The 18,459-nt window shown below is 36.5% G+C and overlaps 1 protein-coding gene across 4 annotated transcripts in view; it reads right to left on the bottom strand.

The window, feature by feature from the left end:
* LOC145279784 (phosphatidylinositol 4-kinase beta-like) overlaps positions 1-18,459 on the bottom strand; it is a 285,155-nt gene that overhangs the window by 176,752 nt on the left and 89,944 nt on the right. The window contains exon 1 of one of the 4 annotated variants that reach the window (XM_080131112.1): positions 10,125-10,562. The exons of 2 other annotated variants lie outside the window; for them this stretch is intronic. The gene's annotated coding sequence lies outside the window, so the exon portion shown is untranslated. Of the gene's footprint in view, positions 1-10,124; positions 10,563-18,459 lie in introns of those variants that run through there. One more of the 4 variants, XM_080131110.1, reaches the window with a different exon arrangement.

Below are 18,459 nucleotides of genomic sequence, written 5' to 3'. Positions count from 1 at the left end.
TGTCTGAGTTTAGCGACTATTTGGCCGACTCTCCCCGGCTAGAGCGGCTAGTTGCGAAGGCCGGGTGACGGAGCGGGAGGTCTTTACTGCGCTGAAGCAGGTCAGCTGTGACAGATCGCCAGGACTTGATGGTCTGCCATACGAAATGTACTTGAGGCTGTCGCCCATGTTTCTGCCTCTTCTGACGGATATGTTCAACCATTGGTTTGCTCAGGGATCCATCCCAGGGCAGGTAACCAAGGAAGTGATCACATTGCTGAAGAAAGGTGACGAGCATGGAGGGGAAGAGTTAGACAACTACAGGCCCATAACTCTGCTAAACAGAGTTGAAGATTTTGGCCAAGGTCCTGTCGAATTGGCTGCAGATTGTTATCGACGAGTTGGTTGAACCGGAACAGAACTACGCTGTGAAGGGGAGATCGATTCAGAACAACTTGCACTTGATCCGCACGATCCTAGAGGGGGGAATAGATGACGACACGGAAGCCGTGCTGATCAACTTAGATCAGTCCAAAGCTTTCGATAGGGTCGACCATCATTTCCTGGCATCTGTCTTAGAGGCCACCGGTTTTAAACCGGACTTTTGCAAGTGGATCTCCATAATGTATCGACAGCCCATGGCTGTCATGCAAGTCAACAGAAAGCGCTCTAAACCCTTTGTTATCTCTCGGTCGGTTCGTCAGGGTTGTCCACTGTCGCCCCTGCTTTATGTCCTGGCTTTGGAGCCTCTGCTCCGCAAGCTGAGACATGGGGAGGCAAATTCGGCCCTGCACGGAATGGCTCTGCCTGGCGGCTCAGCTGCCAAGGTATCCGCGTTCGATGATGTCACGGTCTTTGTGTCGGGCTTCAGAGACATTGAGGTCGTGTCGGAGGCACTCGCACAGTACGAAAGAATCACGGGGGGGGGGGGGGGGGGGGGGGGGCAAAATAATCCGCAGCAAGTCGGTAGGACTGCGGTTGGGCGCCTAGAGTGGCAACACAAACCTCCCGGCGCCCTTCAGCTGGAGAGATGGCCCGGTTCGGATCCTCGGCGTGTGGTTCGGACCGGGTCTCCAGCTTGACAAGAATTGGTTGGAGGTACGGTCAAAGGTGGAGGCTGCAGTCAATTCGTGGCTTCCTAGGAAACTTGCCTTAAAGGGTAGAGCTGAGGCGTGCTCCACTTACATCTTTCCTCTCATCCTTTACCGACTGGCCGTACTTCCCCTGCCTGCACAACACCTAAAAGCTCTTGTCGAACTCTTGTCCTCGCTCCTTTGGGACAGAGGAAGACACTGGGTGAGCAGACAGGTCTGTATTCAACATCCGTGTGAGAGAGGCTTGGGAATGCCAGACTTGAAGTGTCATCGAGATGCTGAGAGGCTAGCCTTCCTGAGCCACTATATGCAAGATGACCAACCGTGGCACCCCGTGGTTACTGCCGCCTTCCCCGACCTCGTTCTCGACCCTTCCATTGAGAGCCGTCGCAGGCCGCGGGGAGAATATGCCTACATGAAAGAGTGCCGAGCCGCGCTAAAACGACTACCAAGGTCCAGTGACCTTGTGACTGCTACCCGTAGGGAACTCCACAGGGATCTAGTGAAGGGGGCCGACGACGACCCGCTATGTGCGCGTTTGGGGTGGCAGCAGAGTGAGATCCACTCCGCGTGGAGCTGGGCGCCAGGTTTGAGTCATCTGAACAATTCGGAGTTCTCTCTAACCTGGCGATTGACCCGAAATGCACTTCCACTCAACAACATACAATGCAGCTCCGGGTTTTTGGAGTCGCCTGATTGTCCCCGTTGTGGGACAATGGCCGTAGAAACTACTGATCACGCTTTCTTCGATTGCCGCGAACTCCGCCAGTACTGGTCGTATGTCAGCGAGGTGACGGCTCGCATCGATCCTGAGCATCCTCGCCCAATTACTGTATCCAATGTTGTGGACAACGTGAGACCGCCGTGGGACCGGGAAAGACAAATGGTCTACGTTACGATCCTGGCCATGGCGAGAATGATGATTTGGACGTCGCGTCTGCAAGGTTGCCGGGGGGGGGGGGGTCTTTTTCTGATCAAGATCTGATCGCTTTCTTTAAACACCAACTACGGGTGAAGATCAGATGTGATAGAAGAAGGCTGCATCGCGCGGCATTTGACAGAAGATGGATACATGTGGCAAGTCTGTGTGTACGAAGAGGAGCCAAATTTGAATACATGTTCCCCACCTAGGTGTGGAACGCGCAGTTCTGTAAGTAAAATTAAACAAGTAGCCTCTCAGCTAGCTGAGTGTGTGTTCATCCCTCCCCGATTAGGAAGTCCAAGATCCCCATCCCCTCTTACCTGCAATTTTTGTTTTCACCCGTTCCTCTAAATTTTTCCCATCTTGGAGAGAAAGAAATACAAACTAACCCCCATCCCTTACCCACAAAATTTTCTTTTCTCCATTCACCCCCATCTAGAGGGCATCCCCACCTAGAGACTGACCTGCAGAAGCGAGGTTCCTTTTACAAACCTAGTGGAACGGGCAGTCTATCAACTAGACGGGGTTGGGAGGGTCCTACTAATCACCTTTTGTTTTTTTTCCCCCACCCTCGACACAAATGAATTATTGTACCATTTTGTTGTTATCTTTTTTGTTTTTACACGTCAATAAAAAATGTTTTAAAAACTGGGAGTTAAGTAGGACATCCCCCAATATAAAAGGGTGAATGCGGTATTATGGTGAAAGAAGATACTAGCTGGGAGAAACTTTTGATTTTGTTTAGTTCTGGAGTGACAAGGATGACCAACGACCCCACAATCCCCCCTTTTGAGTTGGCCATGTGCCTAAGTTTTTTGTTCATCGTTGATTTTGACTATTTTTAACATGAATAAAAGATTTAATATCTCAAAGTGTAGTATCTGTTTTGCAGATGCGGCACTTAAGATAATTTGTACCAGTCAATGGAGCGGAAACCCTCTATACTGGGACAATTATTATTTTTGGTAACCGGAGTGCCCCCTTTTTGCCTACTTTTAGAGGAGCTGGTTTTTACCCCACATTAAAAACGGCCTTGTGCCTAATTTGCTTTGGTGGGGAAGCAAATAAATACATTGAAAGGCAGTTGTCTGCATGTGTCTCGCTAAAACTAAAAACAAAAAAAAAGAATGTAAATCGAAACCTTGTAGATTTGGTATTTTTTTATCAGTATTGCCTCGGATGTATAATAGCTAAAATTAGAACAGATGATCAATTCCTTGGAATAGAAATGGCAAATAATTCATCAGATGGTCAAATTTCATCCTATTTTAATAAGATGCTTCTTCTGCACATGCATACATTTCTTTTCCTTCTAAACACCAAAATAAATAGGTTAATTTCAAACATCTAATGATTGTCACAATTAGCTCAGTTGGTAAATTAAAAAGACTGAAAATCTTAATATTTTAGTTTCGAATCCAACGAATGGGATCTTATTTTTTTGTTGATTTTAGGATTTTAAAATTAAACTAGAAACAAATTTTTAAACTTTTAAAAGGAATCCAGTGACAAAAAAAAGAAAGTTATCACTGCAAGAAAAGTTCTCCAGTTTATGAACCGTACTGAAATAATCTCTTACATAAAGGGCAAGCATAATTAAATATTAGTTTTCATTTGGGGTGGTAGTGGAAACAGTTTTTATGCTTCAAGTTCTTTATATTTTTAAATATTTATTTGTAGAGTTGTGTTTAGTGGTTTTGTTTTACGGCATATCAACCCTTTTCAGGTTATTTAATGCCAAATCCAGTTATTTTGGAAATAGTATTCATGTTGCATTCAGTTATTTGATAGGTTTTTATTCTTCAAGCTTTTTGTATCTTCAATTGCCAGTTTGTAGTGTTTGGTTTAGTTGCTTTATAGTAAATTTTATCGTTTTTGTTCCCTGCAGCGCAATGGAGAGGGGAAAAAGGTTACAAAGCTAAAATTTCTGTAAATATAGGGTTTCCTACTTGGGTTCCGTAGGTGAAAGGGAGGGCCAAATTTTTTGGACTCCCATTTGAGATCCATAACCGCCTTTCTTTTTTTATTTTTTAGCTAATTAGACCAGGAGGAAGTATTTTAAATTTGTTCGGAGTCTTAAGCTACCTTAAAAGTTATACAAAAATTTTCCAGGTGAGGTGAGGGACCCCCCCCCTCCCTCCTACAATTAGAAACCCTGAATTAAGAGTAGATTTACTGGTTTGCAAGCTCTCACTTGACATTCTAACCTATGTTTTCAACAAAGCTTTGTGCTTTTGTTCTACTACTAGTCCGTCACAAATATTGCAATTTTCTTATTTAAACCAAGAAATGTTTTGAAAAATACCACATTTCAGGGTTTAAATACACCAGAATAAGTGATAATGCCAAGAGTTTTGATTTTATGAAAGTTTTATCCTATCTTATTTCAAAAATTCAAAAGTTGTTTCAGGAAAAGCACCACAGTCATGTTAATGATCCAATAATTTCATCAGACTTCACAGAAATAACGTTATTTTTGTGAAGTCTGATGAAATTATCAGATCATTAACTCTGTAATCGAAACATGTAACCAAACAGATTAAAAACGGTAATAAAACATTTTGCTCTACAGCAGTATTGAGCACGTTCAAGTATTTTTACCATTTACCACATTCATTAATTATATATATATATATATATATATATATATATATATATGAGAGAGAGATAAAAATAGTTACATGTGCGAAAATGTTTTCATCTTAAATTCTACGCAATTATGCAGAAGATAAAAACTATTCATAAATAGAATTCAATATAATAGTGAAATGAAATCAATCATTTAATAAAAAGCTATAAAAAATGAATAAGTAATTAATGCTCGTTTTTTCAAAGGAATATGCAGATTAGCTAGCCTTCATGTAGTCACTCGCATACTCATGACTGGATATATTAAGAATTTTGGTCTAATAATTTTAGATAGAAAAAGTAAGCTTTTGATATCAATATAAGAGAAACACTCAACTTTATAGGTATATAGATTTTGTTTTGTTTTTTTTTGTTTTTACATATATTTCACTCAAATCGAGTTACCTCATGGCGAAGTACTGCATGAAATAAAAAAAAAAAAAGTTAATATTCACTTTTAAGTAGAGATGTGCAAACCCATTTAGAGTACATTTTCGTGTGATGGATGGCAACGGCTTTTTGTTCTCTGTATCTACAGAAATGTAAGTTATGTATCCAAATCACACATATCTTTGGTTAACAAAGACGGGTTCAAAATAACTATTATAATTGAAATATCTGACACGCGGGCGTTTATCAATGAGTGTACATATTGTCATGCAAACTGATATTTTCCATGGTGCTTTCTATATTGTACGATTTTTCTTCATCCATTGTTTAGTGAATGGGCAGGTTGTATGGAACAAATCATTAGCAGCAATTAATACCATATGTTTTTCTAATAGACTTAGCAAGAGAAAAAGTATTTAATAAAATTTGAACTATAACGATTTTTGTTTGTTCTTTTAACTAATAAGTTATCACTTATCAAGATGGAAATACTTTATCAAGGTGGATATTTTTTTAATAAATAAAATGTCTTGTTCATGTCTTTTATGAAAGAAAAACTTATTGAATTAATTTCATGACCTTGTAATTCACACCAAACACGCACAATAAAATAACGATGCAGTCTCTGTCGATCTGTCGATATTTTTTAAATGTAAATGTGCAAATAGAATGAAATGTTGAGAGTTGATTGAACACAAAATCAGTATCTTTGTTTTAAGATTGTTGCAAAATACAACACACGTTCCAGAAGTAATGCCTCCTATTTTTATTATTCTGCTCGAATGGATCAGAGGGAATTGCGAACTGCATTGTTGTGATGACTGAACTTATACATTAATGATCTGAAAATTTCATCTCTGTTGCAGTTATTGATGGTGTGAGACAAAAAAAAAAAAAAAAAAAAAAAAAAAAAGCATCCCATATCGTGGACATGCGTCAGAAGACAAGATATATCATTGTAAAAAAAAATGAACCGTTTACGAAGTCGATACAGTTGATATCAGTATAGTTAGGAGATGGGTTCATCAATTTCAGAGTGGTGACAGATGTGAGTGATAAAGCGTGTTCCAGACTTTAACAATCAAGGTTTCAAAAAAGGCTGATAAGCATGCAATGAAAACGGTGGTGTCTATGCAGAAAAACAATTCTAGGCACAAAAGGTCGCTCGTTTTCATGATATAACCTTAGTCTTCATAGTTCTTCAACGTTTTAGTTTATTAGTTTAAAACTAATGACCCTTTTAGGAATGACCCTTGTAAAATACTATTTATTGTTCATCCAGGGAGAAGAGAAAAAAAAACGAGAAAACTTAAAAAAATATAAAAACAAAAAATCGTGTGAACATGGTCAGACTCCAACTCACAAAAATTATCCACTTCAACTTGTAATGTTTGATTGAAAGTAATTTAATAAAAGATAAGTATGTCTATCATAAATCAAATTTGGATTCTAGTAACTTCTCTGAACTCGCCCTTCGAATTGATGCAAAAAAGAATTTCTAAAATTTAAGGCAAATGCAAGCAAGTAGCTGATAATAATCCTAAGGAGACGACTTTGTAAACTCTTTAAAAAAGTAAGAAATGGATAATAGCCTGATTTGTTTTTATTTTGTTTTTTTTTTTTTTTGTTTATTTGTTTTTTAACTAATAAGTTATCATTTATCAAGATCAAAAGTCACTCGAAGGTAAGAGTTAATAAGAATGATGGAGAATATGAAAAGACTGAAAATGATGCATAGAATAAACATAATCTGATTAGTTGTACAGTTTATGACAAATATCTGTCGACATTGAATTTGAAAATATGTTGTAGTCGACACAGAAGCAGTTCCATCGTATGTGTTCTACAAACCAGAAATTCTTTGAAAAGAAACTGTTTGTGGAAATTCTGCCTTATGCGAGACACATGGAAGAAAAAAAGTCTTTCAGTTATGGTAACAAGACTAGCGCTTTCTGTGGATCATTTACAATTAGCAATTATTTCAAAAAGATGCAGATTGAGTGAAATCAGGCACAACATCTGCATTTGCTATTATATTTGGGGCGGAGGGGGGCGATATACCATGAAGAAACATAAAATATGAGCAATAATTGTCAAAACTAGCATTGATGTAAACAATGTATCAAAAAGACTAAACATTTTGTTCATTTTAATAAGCAGCAAATGAAGATTAACAAAATTATTAACATCAAATTCAATAAATGATGCGCATAACAAATGAAAAGGAAATTTATTTTTATTATTTTAATTAATTTGTAACTTCACCTTGAGAGAAGAAAAAAAATGATTATTCTATAAACCAGCTGTTTAATCGTCATCGCTGTGTTTAGGTACTTGATATTCATGGTACTTGTTAGAACATGGCCAGCTTTGAAAGATTGACAGAGTAATAAAAAACATTAAACATGCCCAGGAGATTTTTTTGGGGGGGGGGTCCTTAAAAACTAGTTTTATTTTGTGTTCATTTTTACACATTTTTTTTTTATGCATAATTAAAAATATACAAAGTGTATGTGGAAGGGGCGATCAATTTTTTTTTTACCTTTTTTTTTTTTTTAAAGTTTTCATTTTAAAAATATTTCATCTATTTGGCTAAACCATACTTAAACTAAACTTTCAGGCAAAGGTAGTAAATAGCATCGATGCAGATGTTAATATTTCATCATTATTAGCAAGTAAACACACGTGTTTGTCACTATCAGGAAAGGAAAACAATTGAAGTTGACTTCCTTAATCAAGTGACATATGTTCCAACATTGAGCAGTATGTACATCGGTTTCACACTTCAGATTATTTTATATCTGTTATATTAAAGGATACAAAACCTACGCAAGAACACTCCCAGACACATCAAATACCTTCATGTGAAATTTGAAAAAAAAATCGGTTCAGCAGTATCAGAGTCCATAAGGAACGAACTCGCACACAAATTTCTTTTTATATAACAGTAGAAATCAAAATTCATAGGGTTGTTTATCTAGCTTCTATGAAGGAATATCTCGGCCGAGAATCATGCGTAATGAATAACGAAATCGGTTTCAGTATAACCACAAACATGGTGCTTAGTCCAACATCTGTAGACCACGAAGCCAGAAATGTATGGAATGCTTTGACTTTTTTGTTAAAACTGTTTTTTAAAAACAAGAGATTGTTTTGAAGATACACAAACCCACATTTAACATCAAAGTTATGAAAACATTTTATGTAATTATATTGTGACGCGTTTTCATCACTTAAATAAATAAATTTAAAAAAAAAAAACATTTTTCTAAATGAAAATCATTTTAATACATTTCTTTCTAAGCCCTTCAATAATACAGCCAAAATTTTAAAATTAATTACGAAATTAAACCCACCACAATGCATTTCGGTTTCGGACATTTTAATCTTGTGTTAATAGTGAGGAAAAAAATGAATACGTGATCTTTCGAAATTTGAAAGGAATCCCAAAACACTTAAATAGGAAATCAATTTCACAGTCTTTAAAATTATTAGCAAATTCTCATTAAAATATTTGAAGCTTGGAAGCTATTCACATCCAACAATTTTATGACGAAGATTCAAACAACAATAACAATTAGTTATAGTTTTATAACAATTTGATTCAATTAATAATTTAATAACCAAACTATAATAAAAGTTCACTTGCAGGATCTTATTTTAAAAGCATATATACTAATTTGGTGAAACCAAAATAAAAGTAAAAAGACTCCCAGGCAACAGCGGGTCTGTACATTATTGCGATGACCCACATAAAATGCAAAAAAGTATGCTAAATGAGTCATCTGCTTCCCATGTGTACTACTCTACTACAAACTAGTAGACACATATGTTGCGCATGACTGTTGCTGAAGTGTGTAATTATTGCACGTGTCGCAGTAGTACTAATTCATTTCAAAAGGATTTTCATGTTGATAAAAACTGGGAAATACTTTTTAAACTCTTATTCTCATGCAGAAGCGAATATAGCAGAGTAGGGGGGGGCGGGTTTTCTCGGTTGAAAAATCATATTTTCATAGTAAAACATAGCAAATCTTCAAAGATTTAGTGCCACCCCCTCCACGCTCTATTTCATTGAAGATTTTTTGTTAACGACTCAAATATTCCCAGATGTCCACAAACGGAAGAGGTTATAAAGATATTCGTAAGAACTTGTCACATGAAACGTATGTGGGTGTGTACGGCACAGTTTCCATCTCTTTCCACTAACAACGACGCAAAAAATATTTCTTAAAAGTTACCCACTTACGTAGAACGTTCTTTTAAATCGGAAAAGAATATAAAATAGTATTTTCAGATAAAAAATTTTTTAAATCTCAAAATGCAACGTCTGTTGTGTCTTCTGTCAGAGGAGAAATACTTCTAGACGAAGGAAGCTTCTTTTTTTTTTTCCAAATTTGAAGTGCTTATTTGCTGATCTCGCATCTAATTTTCCAGTTGTAGTGAGGCAAAAAAAAATAAAATAAATAACACTAAGAGGTTGTTTAGAAAATAAACTATTAAAAAATTAAAAATTAAAAAAAATAAAACAAGATGAATAATTTGTATTTTCTTCTTGGTTGCTACATTCGCAACGTTTCGACCGATGTAACCTCCGACCGTTTTCGGGTGCATTTTTGGGAATTTAAGAATCTTCTGTGTTCCCAGGTGTGGAATACATCTGAAGGCGTTCAAGAGTTACATCGGCTAATTCCGATAATTGTTTTACTAAAACATTTTCGGGTTGGTAATAACGTGATTATTTAGAAACCCGTTCATAATACAGGGAGTATTGTTAACTATTCTGCACTTTCACTTAATTTAATAAACAAAAGACATCGTAAAAATCGAATTACACTTGAAAATACTATTAAAAGAAAAAAAAAAGCAGCACAGTCCATAATTTGCATAAGTACCATATTTTCACTTATAGAAAAAGAAAAAGAAAGTACAAATATACGTTGTTAAATAAAATCAAAATCAGAAAATAAAATGTCAGTGAACAGAAAATACGAAGCTATTTTAAAAAGTATACTGTGGGGAAGGGGAGATAAACAAACAAGAAAAGAAACTTTTTCTTATTTTAGTTGGGTATAAAAAAAATGAGGGGGGGGGGGCAGAAGAAAAAATACCTTAGCTGGAGAAAACAATCCGGCCAATCTTTTTAACATCCGTTTCATGTCCTTAATTTGAGAAATTACTTGCAAGTTGGTGAAGCTTCATAGGAGCCTAGCAACACTAAATCCATCCTCCTGCAGACAATGTGCATAAAGCCAAAGCCTCTGGCAGAAACAACAACAACAGTTACACAACAGAGGGAGGAGGAAGGGTGAATAGACCCGTCGTTCATCGCTCACCTATCAACATGTCGTCGCGTAGATAGCGAATCTCGTCTCTTCACCCACTCCCTATCCCGACACCCCACTATTCCTTAACGCCCAAAATAAAGCAGCTGACAGTAGTAGTGTCGTTGTCATGAGGACACCGTGTCGTATTTAAGTCAGACAAATAAAGAGACATATTTGAAATGTTCTTCATGTGTGTCTGCCTACGTTATCCGTGGTCTACCTAGTTTTGTTTTTCCTAATGTTTTCACAAGAGGGAAGGGATAAAGCGATAGGAATTTGCAGTCGGTTAAGGAGTAATCCTTGTAGACTGGAGCAATTCCACCCCCAGAATTCAGAATGCCCTTTGGTGTGGGCGGGGCTGGACATCCCACCTCATTAAAACCCACTTAAGTCTGTCTCGTGGTGATGTACTTTTCTCTTCCTTTCAATCTCTTTCTCACATAAGACGCGTTACGAATCTATCTCTGCTCCATCAATCATCATTTTCATAGAAAGTTCTCGTCTGAGCTCCAATCAATGGTGATTGGTGCCCACTGCAAAAATTCATAAACATTCGTCTAGCTACAACTGTCAACAATTTCTCCCACTATCTTTAACTAAATTTAAACGCAAATTCCATGAACAAAGTTTCTTTCCTTTAACTGCTCGTATATGGAACACTATACCGCAGATCTGCTTTCCAACTAACTACAACGTGATCGTTTTCAAGTTCAATGTAAACAAGTTCTTGTTGAGCCATATTTTTAAATAATCCAATTCTACACAATTTCCACCACTACCAATCATTACGGTGTTGTCTAACCAACCACCGTAAACTCATTAACCCTTATCCTCGAGTGGCCTTGATAGGTGATAAAAAATAAATGTCCGTAGAAAGATAGAGAGTTCATCCACACTGAAACGATAAGGTCTCACAACCAAGCTGCACGTGACGGTTGGTACATGTTGACAATCAGGAATTTACCTATCAGCAGCATCAGTTCTGGCTTTTTAGAAGAAAAAATACACACGCACTTTCTAAGGTGCTCTTCACGGGGATATTCTTCAAACGGTAACAGACGAATATAGTGGCCTATGCTGTTTTCCTCCTCAGATACCATATTGGCGCGAATTATTGACATGTTTATTCATCTACTTGTAAACTACTGCTACTACCAAATTACAGCCTTCAGAATAGAATCCTAACTATATCTGTTCTGTCCTTGGTAAAAGGAGAAATCTTTCTCAACCGTGACAATTTGTTGTCCCGTCCAGTGAGCTTCAAACTGAGGAATTGGATATTCCAACATTAAAACTGAATCATGTGTCAAAGTTTTCCCTCATGAGGAGGCAACTGAATAGTCTCACTAAGAGGAAAAAATACAATTCATGAGTCTTGCAGAAGTTGTAGAGTCACAGAAGCGATGCTTGGATTATTGCAATCTAGAGTGGAGAGGGGACGTAACGATCCTGAATGCTTCCATGACGTGTTATGAAAGGTAAACGATATAATAAACTCCAACCCCCAAGATTGAAAGACTGGGTGCTCGATAATGTTTATGATCAACAAAAAGTCAGATTCCTCACAGTAGCTTAGTCTGGACACCGGATTCAAACCTTATTATGAAAGAAAGGGAATACAGAAATTTACTGTTCTCCTCAGAGGTGAAACTAATCAAGTTGCGCAAGACAAGCAATGATCAGAGCTGTCCCTACTTCCTCCCCTGATTTAATTCTCCTATGCCTAAACATGTGTATTTAAATAAAACAAGATCCTCAGTTTCAGTACTGTATAGATAAGTAGATAGATTTCATATTTTAACAACTAAATACATAATACCGCTCTAGAAGGTATCTTACTCCAGACACAACTTTCTTCTTATAAGTACCCAATACGTCTTAACATGGAAAATGGTTGCCACATTTGGCGAGGAGCTGTTCAGAGCACCCTTTTCTGCCTTGACAGGGGGTACAAAACTGACTTCAAAATCTGTGGGCGATATCTTTTTTTCCTCTCCGCTACCTCTTTCTCACAGAGACGTTGTGAGCCACTCCCTGCTCATTGATGTTTTCATGACAGATGCTCGACTGAGTTTCACTATGGTCCCTGCCTGTAAAACATTCACTCACTTAGCTACAACCACTGTCAACAATTTCTCTTGGTCTCTAAACTAAACGAAAATTCCATGAAGACAGCTATTTTTCCCCAAAACTGCTCGTCTGCTTTTGGTTGCTTTCAAGTCCAATGTAAACAAGTTCTTGTTGAGAAGTCCTCTTAATTTCTACTCAATTTTTTCCATCATCAATCATCAGTGTTGTCTCACCTGACACTCATTAACCCATATCTCTAAGTGGCTTTGGGGTCTTAAGCTGTAAAAAGAAAACAATCCCCCTTTCCCCCCGAACTTATGCATGTACAATAATGGCTATTTTCGCTAAACAAATTTTAATCCATTAGCCATATTTTATTTTATATATATTAGGAATTAATCCCCTTATAAATAACCAATAACTATTCGAATTGAGAGTTATCGCTTCAGGATACGTAGGGGAGGGTGTTCAAGATAGCGAACTGACCAAATTCGTTAAATCCATGTAGATTTTTTTTTTCTTTTTGTAAACGCAAGTAAATAAATAGGTTCTTATCCGTTACATGTAAAACGACGTGAGATTTATTTCGTGTACAATTTCACACATAAAACATGCACAAACATTTGAACACTAAGAATCTAAAAGATGACATTTGACACTTGGTTGGAAGATTTCATACCCAATCAACAACTGATAACAATATGCATAAGAGAAATCGTTTAAAAACAAATTACAAGATGGCAATCACACATGAAAGCAAAGATTGTTAAGAAAGGAATGCGGGCTGGGATTGCGAAGAACAACTCGTGTAAAAAAAGTGGGTCTTCTCTCTTCAACAACAAGTGGTTTGTTACAGCAGAAACTATCAACTTGTTCGTTCCTCTACACGTGTTTAGAGAGTTCAACTAGTAAACACTTGAATATTTTTTTTTCTTTCTGTTCTTCATATAACAAATGAAAGCTAATAGAAATGGAAGTTTTGGTAATCGCTAATAAAAAGCTTGCCATTACTTCAGAATCAAACAAGCCGTGAAGGAATGTTATGATGAGCATTGTATGATTGCATCCTAAAATTATGTAAAAATCATTATTTATTTGTGTTACCTGCAGAGTGCAGCTCTCTGTACATGACCATGACAGCACAGATTTCCTAGGTAAGGAATGGGGGGAGGGTGAGTAGAAAAATGTTGAAACAAGGGAACAGGAAAAGAGATAGAGTGGGGAGGGGGGGAGATAAAGACGGGAGGGGGGAGAGATAAAGACGGGAGGGGGGGAGAGATAAAGACGGGAGGGGGGGAGAGATAAAGACGGGAGGGGGGGGAGATAAAGACGGGAGGGGGGGGAGATAAAGACGGGAGGGGGGGGAGAGATAAAGACGGGAGGGGGGGGAGATAAAGACGGGAGGGGGGGGAGATAAAGACGGGAGGGGGGGGAGAGATAAAGACGGGAGGGGGGGAGAGATAAAGACGGGAGGGGGGGAGAGATAAAGACGGGAGGGGGGGAGAGATAAAGACGGGAGGGGGGAGAGATAAAGACGGGAGGGGGGAGAGATAAAGACGGGAGGGGGGAGAGATAAAGACGGGAGGGGGGAGAGATAAAGACGGGAGGGGGGAGAGATAAAGACGGGAGGGGGGGAGAGATAAAGACGGGAGGGGGGGAGAGATAAAGACGGGAGGGGGGGAGAGATAAAGACGGGAGGGGGGGAGAGATAAAGACGGGAGGGGGGGAGAGATAAAGACGGGAGGGGGGGAGAGATAAAGACGGGAGGGGGGACAGATAAAGACGGGAGGGGGGAGAGATAAAGACGGGAGGGGGGAGAGATAAAGACGGGAGGGGGGAGAGATAAAGACGGGAGGGGGGAGAGATAAAGACGGGAGGGGGGAGAGATAAAGACGGGAGGTGGGAGAGATAAAGACGGGAGGGGATAGAAAAACTGGAGGAGGGAAGTCAGGGTGGGAAGAGATAAAGACATGAGGTAGAGAGATAAAGATGAGATGGGAGTAAGAGGGATAAAGACAAGGGTGGGAGATAAAGATGAAATAAAATAGAACATGGGTGGGTAAATTAAAGAGGGCTGTTATGTAGAGGGAGGAAAAAGAAAACGCGAAAAAAGAAAACAGATGAAAAAAGAAAACAGATGAAAAAACGAAGAGGATAGAAAAAAAAAAAAAAAAAGAAAGCTGAAATGGAAATGAGGATTTCTTTTAAACAAAAGTGAAATTGTGTCAAATCGGACAGTGCCACTCCAAAGTCAATCCCATGAGTTACTCAACCTGCTGAGTGATGATAGCAGAATTTAGACTTCCTGCAGGTAAACACTTCCGGCTTTACTAACAGTACACGTCAATAAAAGAATTGGAGAAGATTAGAAAACACGTGACCAATTAGGTTTCACACACCCTAATTATCTGTTCTTTTAGAAAAGAAAATAGAAAAGAACTACAACCAAACAGTAAACAAACACCTCGAGAAAATGGGATTAGTTGTAGTTTGCTTTGGCAATAAAATGAATAATAAAAAACATTAACAATTAAATATAACAATGAATAGCTTTTCGTTTACCAGCTAAGAGCAAAGTGAAGTATCAGCTCAGCTCTGTTCCCATATTCTGTTATTTCCCAAAAGAGCATTTTTTTACATTGGCCTTTCTTGAAATGACCTTGTGTCATATTCTACCCAACTGGTAGGTTAGTGAATAGCAACACTGAATAAAATTAATTATAATTTAAATAAATAATTTATAAAGTAATTTTATCTTGATAATCTCCATATTAAGGAAATAATGAGAAAACTACAGGTGTGTTTACTTGTTTCTCGCATCAACGAAACTTCAATAATTATACACACAATTATTTCTTTTACTATTAATCAAATATTTATTGAAATCAAAAATCCAATACCGTAAAATAAAACGAATTTTCCAAAATCCTATTTAAGAAAATAATTTAATGCATTTCCGTTTCTTCATAAACAAACCATTTTTTTGTTAATAGTTGAAGGGGGGAAATTACATTGTAACCCTTAGAAATTTAACATTTTAACTGGTTTTAAAATTCTTAGCAAATCCTAATAGATTGAAAGCTATTTACATCCAATTATTTTATAAACACAGATTACTTTACCAACAATTAATTATAGTTTTATAACAATTTGATTCAATTAATAATGTAATTACCACGTAATGCCATAATTAAATTAAACATTAAAAAAAAAAAAAAAAAATTAAAAGCAAGCCGAGCATATGGGGTCCCCTTTCACGAGTGAAAAATTTACTTTCACCATGATTAATGTTTGTACAAATTTTTTTCAAAAATCCCAAGCATGGTTATGGAGAAAAGTGCAAACAAGCGAACAGACGAACGGGAGTGAATTACTAGGTTCAATCGCTTCTTTGTCAGGAGAGTAATTTTAAAAAAAAAAAAAAAAAAAAAAAAAAAGCAGTTAAAGTGAACCAAAAATGAAAGTAAAGTCTTCCGAGCAAGTCTGGGTAATTCCCCCCCCCACAAATGCGTCACCATTTATCAAGACAGAAAGCTTACTCGAGGATATGGGTTAAAGTACAACTAATAAGAAATATTGCAACCTCATCTGTAATTTTTGTTGGTGACATGAAATATTACGCGTTACCCTGTTCGACAATAATTGCCAACCCCAACGTTGTTTCTATGGTCTTTCTCCAGTTTTCTTATCTGGCAGTGTAATCGTCTCTCACATTGGCGGTTGTCGAGGGGCGTCATAAGTTCACAAGAATAAAAATAAAATACAAAAACCACAAACACATTCTGCAAATATCAGCGAGCGTGCGTGCGTGTATATATATAATACTATTGATCCTCTGAACACCAACATTCACATCTTAGTAGTCGTCTTCCAAGACAGTGTTCATCATTCTATAGCAACTCATCTATCTCCTAAAGCTCTCTTGATCTGCTCCAAACTATGACCTGCCTTCAAATGTATCCAACTTTGCAACTCCTTAACTGTCACAAACCCAAGACTGCCGGAAAAAAACATTTGGAAAATTCATTAACACTTGTAAAATTACCTGTAAACTAACTATGCATATTGACCTCCATTGTTTGGTCCTTTGTCTCAAATCACTGCCACACCTTGATTAACAATACTATTCAGCTCCTTTATGTACCTTGGTGAACAACTTCCTCTCTGCTAAGAAACTTATTTCCTCTTTTTTACTATTTTTTCTCTTTTCACTTAAAACTTTCAGAGGGGGGGTACATCAATAGTATCACACAAATACAAAGTTATAATTGTAGAGTTTCGGTAATGTGCGTGCATACACATGAGAAAATTCACTTATGAAGTTTTATTAAATTATTCAAATTACAACGAAATAAATAAAAAATATTTTATGATAAAGTTCTTCAGGAAGCATTATGCAAATCAAACGGTATAAGAATGCAAGACTAAAAATTAGACTACAAATTAATACTTGTGCATCTTCAATATTTTCAATTGTCTTATTTACACACAATGTATACGATTACTTGAACACAAGTAATTTGTTTACCCATCAATTGTGGGAGTGGTTCGTCAATGAATTTAATACATCATTGGACACGGAAGATCCAAACATGATTTGAACTCTCACAGCAGATTTAATAATTCACAATGGTAATAATTGGGACAGTTCTATATCGCTTCAAGATCTTCAATTAAGAAAAACAAAAACTGTTTGAATCAAAATCGATGTTTGATTGATATAAACATGGGTTTCGTTGAGAGAAAATCTTTTGATTTTGCCTTTTTTTTTTTTTTTTTTAATGAATCCATGTTATTAGCTCCAATATAATCGAATAATTCTGGAAATGAAGGCTGCAAATTAGTTCAATTACAAAAATAAAAAGAGGGGTTTCAGATTTTTTTTTTTTTTTTTCAACCTTTCAGTTTCAGAAAGTCAAAGTTAATTCTAATAGATTGAGTAAATAATTTTAACAGAATTCTTAAACATTTTACTTTTTTTCTTTCATTTCTTAAATTTAATTTTAAATCAAAATAAAATCTGTATTAAAACAATCAGACTAGATTTCATGTATTGTATATGCATATAGTTCTTTCTTGTACATAATTTCGATAAATTCAAATTGAATTCACAGTCACTAATTATATATATATATAAAAATGTAACTCTTGGTTCGTTCGCAATTAATTGTCTAAAAAAACCACTGAACGGATGGCTTCCACGTTTTGGTATAATATGTTTACTATATCCATGTGTGTTTTTATATATTTCTTTTTAATTATAACATTATACTTAATTTTTCTATGATAAATAGGTGAGTTTCTTTGTACAGATAGGCCATTTTTTTTTTATTTAGGGACAATTATTTATTACCGCTTCCTGTCACGTGGCCAATGTTTCTAATTTAGCGGTTTTCCTGCAAGATCTGGAGATTTCGTTTGCAATCTAGCGGGAAATTCTAGAAAATCTGGAGATATTTCGCACCCACACACCCGCAAGCGCTTGAAAATACTTTAAAACATAAAATAAATTCATTCATGTAAGTAAAATAAAAGTAGCATTTATTGCCTTTGGTAACAAATTTTTATTGATTATTTGTTTTGTTTTTCGCCTTTTTTCGGCTAACCATTCTTAAATCTCACTATAAAATCGATTTTTCCAAGTACATTTTAGGTGGGGGGGGTGCATTCCAACCTTCGAAGTTTAGTTTAAAATACGAAATTTAGAAGTATTTAGTCGAAAATTGTAAAAAGCAAGAAACAGCAAAAATTATATCAATACAGTAGAATTTAATTATCTACCAACCTAAATACTTTTAACATGCTAAAACAAAGTTTTTGTTTTTTTATTTTTCTAATTTCAAAATATGTTGCACCATTATTGTGATGTTTAATTTGCAGTATATTTCAATTTAACTTTTATTATAAAAAGTTTGAGTTTATGATTTGTTTCCTGCAAAAAAAAAATAAATAAATAAATACCCTCTCTGAAAAAACAGGTAAAACTAGCTGATAAAATACAGGAGCTAACCGCTTCAATATAATTCCAGAAAAATATAGTGAGAAAACA

The sequence above is a fragment of the Euprymna scolopes genome, chromosome 7 (assembly GCF_053919585.1).
Source record: "Euprymna scolopes isolate OS-2025 chromosome 7, ASM5391958v1, whole genome shotgun sequence".
NCBI lineage: Eukaryota > Metazoa > Mollusca > Cephalopoda > Sepiida > Sepiolidae > Euprymna > Euprymna scolopes.
The sequence above is the reverse complement of the archived record's forward strand: the minus strand, read 5'-3'. Positions and strand labels throughout refer to the sequence as shown.